General features: G+C 48.9%; 1 long non-coding RNA gene across 1 annotated transcript; it reads left to right on the forward strand.

The window, feature by feature from the left end:
- The first annotated feature begins 297 nt into the window (after positions 1 to 297).
- On the forward strand, positions 298 to 1,817 carry LOC113940804. Its single transcript, XR_003525543.1, has 2 exons — positions 298 to 484; positions 1,650 to 1,817. It is a non-coding gene; the product is annotated as an uncharacterized LOC113940804 (long non-coding RNA).
- The last annotated feature ends 3,926 nt before the right edge of the window (positions 1,818 to 5,743 follow it).

Raw genomic sequence — 5,743 nt, forward strand, 5'->3', positions numbered from 1 at the left:
AAAAAGGGCTCTTCCAGCCCTGTAATTCCCGAGGCTGGGAGGTTGCAGTGCTCATGTACAAAGGGATTTACTTGGCTGGGTGAATTTGACACCTCTGCACCACGTGTGAGAGCCACACAGGGGCTGGATGCTCTTTGGAATGAAGGGAATTTTTTTCCCAGTGGGCCAATCAGGTCCTGGCGTTGCTAATTTTACCACTCGGCTCCCAGAAATTTGCTGGAGGTGCAGATTAATAAAATCTCTTTTTCTCAGGTTTAAATTCTTAAAAACAGATGCACCCCGGGACACGAGCGAGGTAATTTTAGTTGCCTATTTTTAGGGAGTAAATTGCTGAAAACACACGTGCTTTGTTACAATGCTGCTTTTAGGAGAGGGCTGTGGGGCTGTGTGTCAAGAATTCAATTATCTGGTCGTGTCTGTGGCTCTGCAGAATCAGTTTTGACTCTGGGAGATCCCTTTGGATGCACCTCATCCTGTATTTCAGGTAGGCTGGCATTCCACTGTAGCCATTCAAGTCCCTGTTCCTGATGTCCCAGGAAGGTTTTTCCATCAAACCCTTTTCCTGCTCTGATGAAAATCTTCGAGTCCTGTTTGGCAGAGCCAAATAATCAACATTTTTAGCTCTTCTGCCATCAAATGATGTTACCTTGGAAAATTTCTGGTGGGGGGAACTTCAGCTGTTCCCTCCTGTTGCCTGGGATTTTCCTCCCCTTTGGTGTCTGTGTCTGGCTGATCTCAACAAGTATTTGAATTCTGATTAATTTACCGGAGTTCCACCAAAAGCCAGAGGTTTATATTCCTTTATTTCAGCTATTCCTGCTGGTTCATCTGAGTTTTAAGTGTCAACCCTGTGCAGAGCTGCTCGCTGTGGGCATTTAGATCTTGCTCTTCCCTTGATTAACCTCTCCCTGCTGAAAAGAGTACATTTATTATGTTCTAGAACAAGGTGAAGCAGGGTGACAGTCCCACATATTCACCTGGGTAATTGCTTATACCTCATGCAGAAAGATGCTTTTTTTTTTGCCCTTTCATACGATTTCATTCACGAAAATCACTCCAGGGGCAAAAACATCTGTCTGGGGAAAAAAAAAAAAAAAAAAAAAAGGCAGTTCCGAGGTATCACTTCCAACAAAACACATGGATTCATTCCAGGCCATCCCTGGTGTCTGCAGTTACTGAGCTGCAGGTTCTTGTGACATCAGGTGGTCATAAGTTAAGTATGTTGGGCGGGTTCTGGTGCTGTTTTTGTTCTCACAGGTGTGCCTGTGCTTCAGGGTTTTAGTGGCTCAGAGGGAGGAGGCTCACGCTGGAGCCCGGGGGGGGGCAACAGGAAAGCTCATTTTCCCCCTCTGAACTCAATTCTGGGAGCCTCAGAAGGTGCTGGGCCACCCCACTGTCACAATTGCTGCCTGCACCATGAATTTCACCCTCAGTTTTTTTGGGAGGCCGAGGATAAATATTTTTTTTTCAACCTGCTGGTTCCTTTAGTCCCTCGAGGTGTTTCCTGGTTGTTGCACTCGTGTAAAACTGGCTTGATATTGGTAGGAAGCAAGGAAAAAAAAAAAAAGAAATCCTAAAAATAGGTGATTTTTCTTTCCAAGGAGCCTCTGAATTGTCTCTGCTTAAACCTAAACTTTCTTATTTTGCAGGCACAGTGCTCCACTGAAAGTTGTGTCCTCGGAAGAGGCTGTTTTTTAAAGATCAAGCCTATTGTTAAACCCACATTGTCTGCAATTTGGACAGCTCTTAATGCATCTTGAACTCCGAATCCAGAGAGATTTGGATTTATAGATTGAATAAAGGTCTCTAGACATTTATAAAAAGCTTTTCTCATTCTGATTTTATTGTGTTTTAGAGGACCTTGAAAAACCCCAAACCCTAATATTGTGATAAAAACTGTTGGGCTCTGATTTTGCTCTTGGAGGGAGTGTTGCAGTTGTTTAGTTTCACGGGCACAGAACTGGGGAGAGAAAAAAATAAGATTTCAGGCTATAAATCTTTGCAAGAAGCATCAAATCTACTCTCTCTCACCTCAGCTGTTGCAGTTGCTCATTTTGTGCTTTGTTTTCACAACCAGGTCGGGTTTGTTGGGTAAAACTGGCTCGGGTTTAATTCCATAAAGAGGCGACGTGGCTCTGCTGCACCTCTTGGTGTGACACCACTGCAGGGCTTGGAATGATGCACTGATAATTACACCTTTAAACCTTTATTTAGGGAATCAGACAATCCCGTGGTTGGGAGCAAACCAGAGGGATTTGCTTCAGGAGCAAGGTTGGTGTCTGAGGCTGGAAAGGAGCTCCCGGTCAGGTCGGTGTGTGTTCCCCACCCTCTGTGGGCTTTGGATCTCCCTGGAAGGGCTGGTGGGAGCCCTTTGGCTCACAGATGGATGTGGGAACACACCTGTTAAGTTACACATTGAAATTTCTTAAGCCTCCTTATCAGTGGCTGGGCTGGAATCTGGTTTTTATGTCCCCCATGACTGAGGGACCATTCCCGGCTGGAGCAGCCCCGCACGGAATATCTGCTTCCGGCTCCTCCTCGCCCAGCTCCCAGGCCCTGATGGCAGAGGGAGAAGTTGTCTGCTCCAGCTGGGACACCTGAGCTTTTTATGGTGCCTTTCCATGCCATAAACCCGTTTCCATGGAGATGCCAGCGGGGCGAGCTGGGCTGGGCGCACGGAGCAGCTCCTGGCCCAGGGGAACCAGCTGCCACTGCAGGGAGAATCGTGGAGTGGGGTGGGTTGGAAGGGACATTTAGGATCATCCAGTTCCATGCAGGAACACCCTCCATTAGATCAGGTTCTCCAAGCCCTGTCCAACCTGGCCTCGGACCTTTCCAGGGATGGGGCAGCCACAACTCCTCTGGGCAACCTGTGCCAGGGCCTCCCCACCCTCCCAGGGAAGGATTTCTTCCCAATATCCCATCTAACCCTGCCTTCTGGCAGTGGGAAGCCATTCCCCCTTGTCCTCTCACTCCAGACCCTCCTAAATAGTCTCTCTCCATCTTTCCTGTAAGTTCCCTTCAGGTCCTGGAAGGCCACAGTCAGGTCACCCCAGAGCTTCTCTTCACCAGGCCGAACAATCCCAATTTTCCCAGTCTTTCCTCCCAGCAGAGCTGCTCCATCCCTCTGGATGTTTCCTCCCCTGGATTCGCTCCAACAGCTCCATGTCCCTCCTGTGCTGGGACCCCAGAGCTGGAGGCAGTTCCAGTTGGTTCCTGCCCTGTTCACACACGGATACCTGGAACGAGGGATCCGGGTGTTAACAGGCATTTTGAGGTTATAACAGTGAAGAAAAAGAAAGGGGTGGAAGTCCTTGTGCTGTGAGGAGCTCACTCTGGGGTTGGAAGCAGCTTCTTCGTGCACATGTTAAATCTACTTGGCTGTTAGAGGAATTTTTACTCCTTTATTTGAAGAACTGCTCTTGTCCCCTGCTCGAAATCGCGTGCAGGACTAGCAGGATCCCCAGCTCCATCCAGCGTGACCATTCTGGTGGTTTCAGCCATCAATTTCTAAATAACTCCCTCTTTAACTCCCAAATATTTTACCCCTTTGTAATTAATTTATATTTCATTGGAATCCCTCTGCATTCAAACAGAGAGCTGGCACAGCCCCACAGTTTATTCCTACGCCGGGAGCTGGCGCTTGGTAAATAAAGCAGAGAGTGTGTGGAGCCAAGAGCTGGCAGAAGGGAAGCTCACAGGAAAAGGGGAAGGAGAATCTCCTGGCAGATGTTTTTAACCTCGGAAGTGGTCCCAGGGTCGAGCACCCACAGGGGTTGTGTCCCTGCTCATCTCCCATCCCAACTTTTTGCCCTGGTCTCCCATAGATCATCCCCAGAGGAGGCTGATGGGCTCTCCATCCGTTTTTCATTGCTCTTGGATTCCCAGGAGTGCACAAGGGCTCCATTGTCAGGCTTTCAGACCCCTCTTTACCCGGCACTTCATTCCCTCCAACAATTTACGGCGGGATAAGTGGGGCCGGGCACGGATCGAACACGCGCGGCCCGGCTGCTTCTTCACGGCTCCTGACCACCAAATTCCACCTCAGACCCTTGGTGGAGGGCTTCTGGCATGGGTGGGAGTGTGGGAATGCCTGCCTCGGGGACCTTTTCCTCCTGGTGCTCACGGAGTTTCTCTTCCAGGTGAAAAATGCAACCAACCAAATCGTGATGAACTGCGCCGACATCGACATCATCACGGCTTCCTACGCGCCGGAAGGGGACGAAGGTAGGGATGAGGATCCACTCCTGGCATTCTGGGAGCTGCTGCCAACGGCCAGCAACTTTGATTCCATAATGACATAACATTTGATAAGCTCAGAATTCCTTATCTCACTCCCTCGCTGCCATTTGCGTTGTGTTAAAGAAGTTCCCTCAAGCCTCCATGAAATCTTGGTGGGACACCACTGCAGGAGCTGGAAAGGTGCACTGAGAGTTATATTTGCCAAAAAGTGTAAACCTTTAATAGTGTTTATTAAACAAGCATAATTGGGAACAAGCCAGAGATATTTGTTCTGCTCCCTTGTGCCCGGGGGTTGTAGGCAAAGGATGTTGGGCTGGTTTGACACTGTTATTTATCTTGGAGAAATGTGTAAGAACGTGATCTGCACCTGTGGATTTGGGAATATTGACAAAATCCGTGACAGGGATTAGATAAGGAATGCATTGGTAACGCCCTGCAGAAGGAAACACCCGTGGGGAAGGATTTGGGAAGTCACTTAGCAGGATGTTCTGAGTGTAGGGCAACAGGGAAAAAGGTGGTTGTGTGGAGGAGACAAGGGTTGGGATCTGGCCCAGTGGGAGGCTGGAAGTTCCTGGGGCAATGGGAGCAGCAGTGCCTGTTGGTAACACTCAGCTGGAGTCATTGGCTTCCCCAGTTATGTTTTGAGATTTGCAGACACAAAAAGGGTTTTAGCAGTTGAAGCACAAAATGAAGGAGGTGTGCAAAATAAGCTCCATGAATGGTCTAACAGTGATCAAAGCCCTTCCTGGTTTTTTTTTTTTACTGGAGCATTTGCTTTTTCAAGCCCAGCAGCTTTTTGGAAGGAGTCCCTGCCCGTGGCTTTTGAGGTCCCTTCCAACCCAAACCATCCCGGGGTTCCGAGTGGACTGTCTGCAGCAAATCTTTGCATTTAAATGGGTTTGACTTCTATTTTAATATAATATTAGGGCAACCAGAGGGCTGTTTGGGTGCAGCAGAGGTGAGGAAGTGTCCCGAGGAAGCAGCTTTGGGAGGGTGTGCTTGGAAAAGCCGAGCTCAGCTCAGGAAGTGCTGGCACAGCCAGAGGGAAGGGAATGACTGAGGGGCCTGGAGCTGGGCCACCCCATTCCCACAGGGAGAGAGTGGAGAGCTGTGCCCTACGTGCTCTGGGTTGTACCCTGGCACTCCAACGTTCCCAGCCTTTCACAGGGAGCTGGCTGGGAGCAGGGTGTTGCCAAGCACTCCTGGAGCTATTCCTGATCCTGAGGAACCAGGAGATAACAGGGGGAGTAAGAGCAGAGTGCACCTGGAGTCTGTTCCCTGCCACAGGCCCAACCTCCTGGGAATGGCTTATTTTGCCATTGAGAAAATGAGAATAGAAGGGAAAGGTACCTGGGAATAAAACCTCTTGCCAGCCAAACCAGAAAAAAATGCAGAAAATATTTTGCCAATGAGAAGGAAGGGAAAAGTACCTGGGAATAAAACCTCTTGCCAACCAAATCAGAAAAAAATGCATTTTGCCATTGAGGAAATGAGAATAGAG

This window comes from Corapipo altera, unplaced genomic scaffold, assembly GCF_003945725.1.
Source record: "Corapipo altera isolate COAL_440 unplaced genomic scaffold, ASM394572v1 128947, whole genome shotgun sequence".
Taxonomy (NCBI): domain Eukaryota; kingdom Metazoa; phylum Chordata; class Aves; order Passeriformes; family Pipridae; genus Corapipo; species Corapipo altera.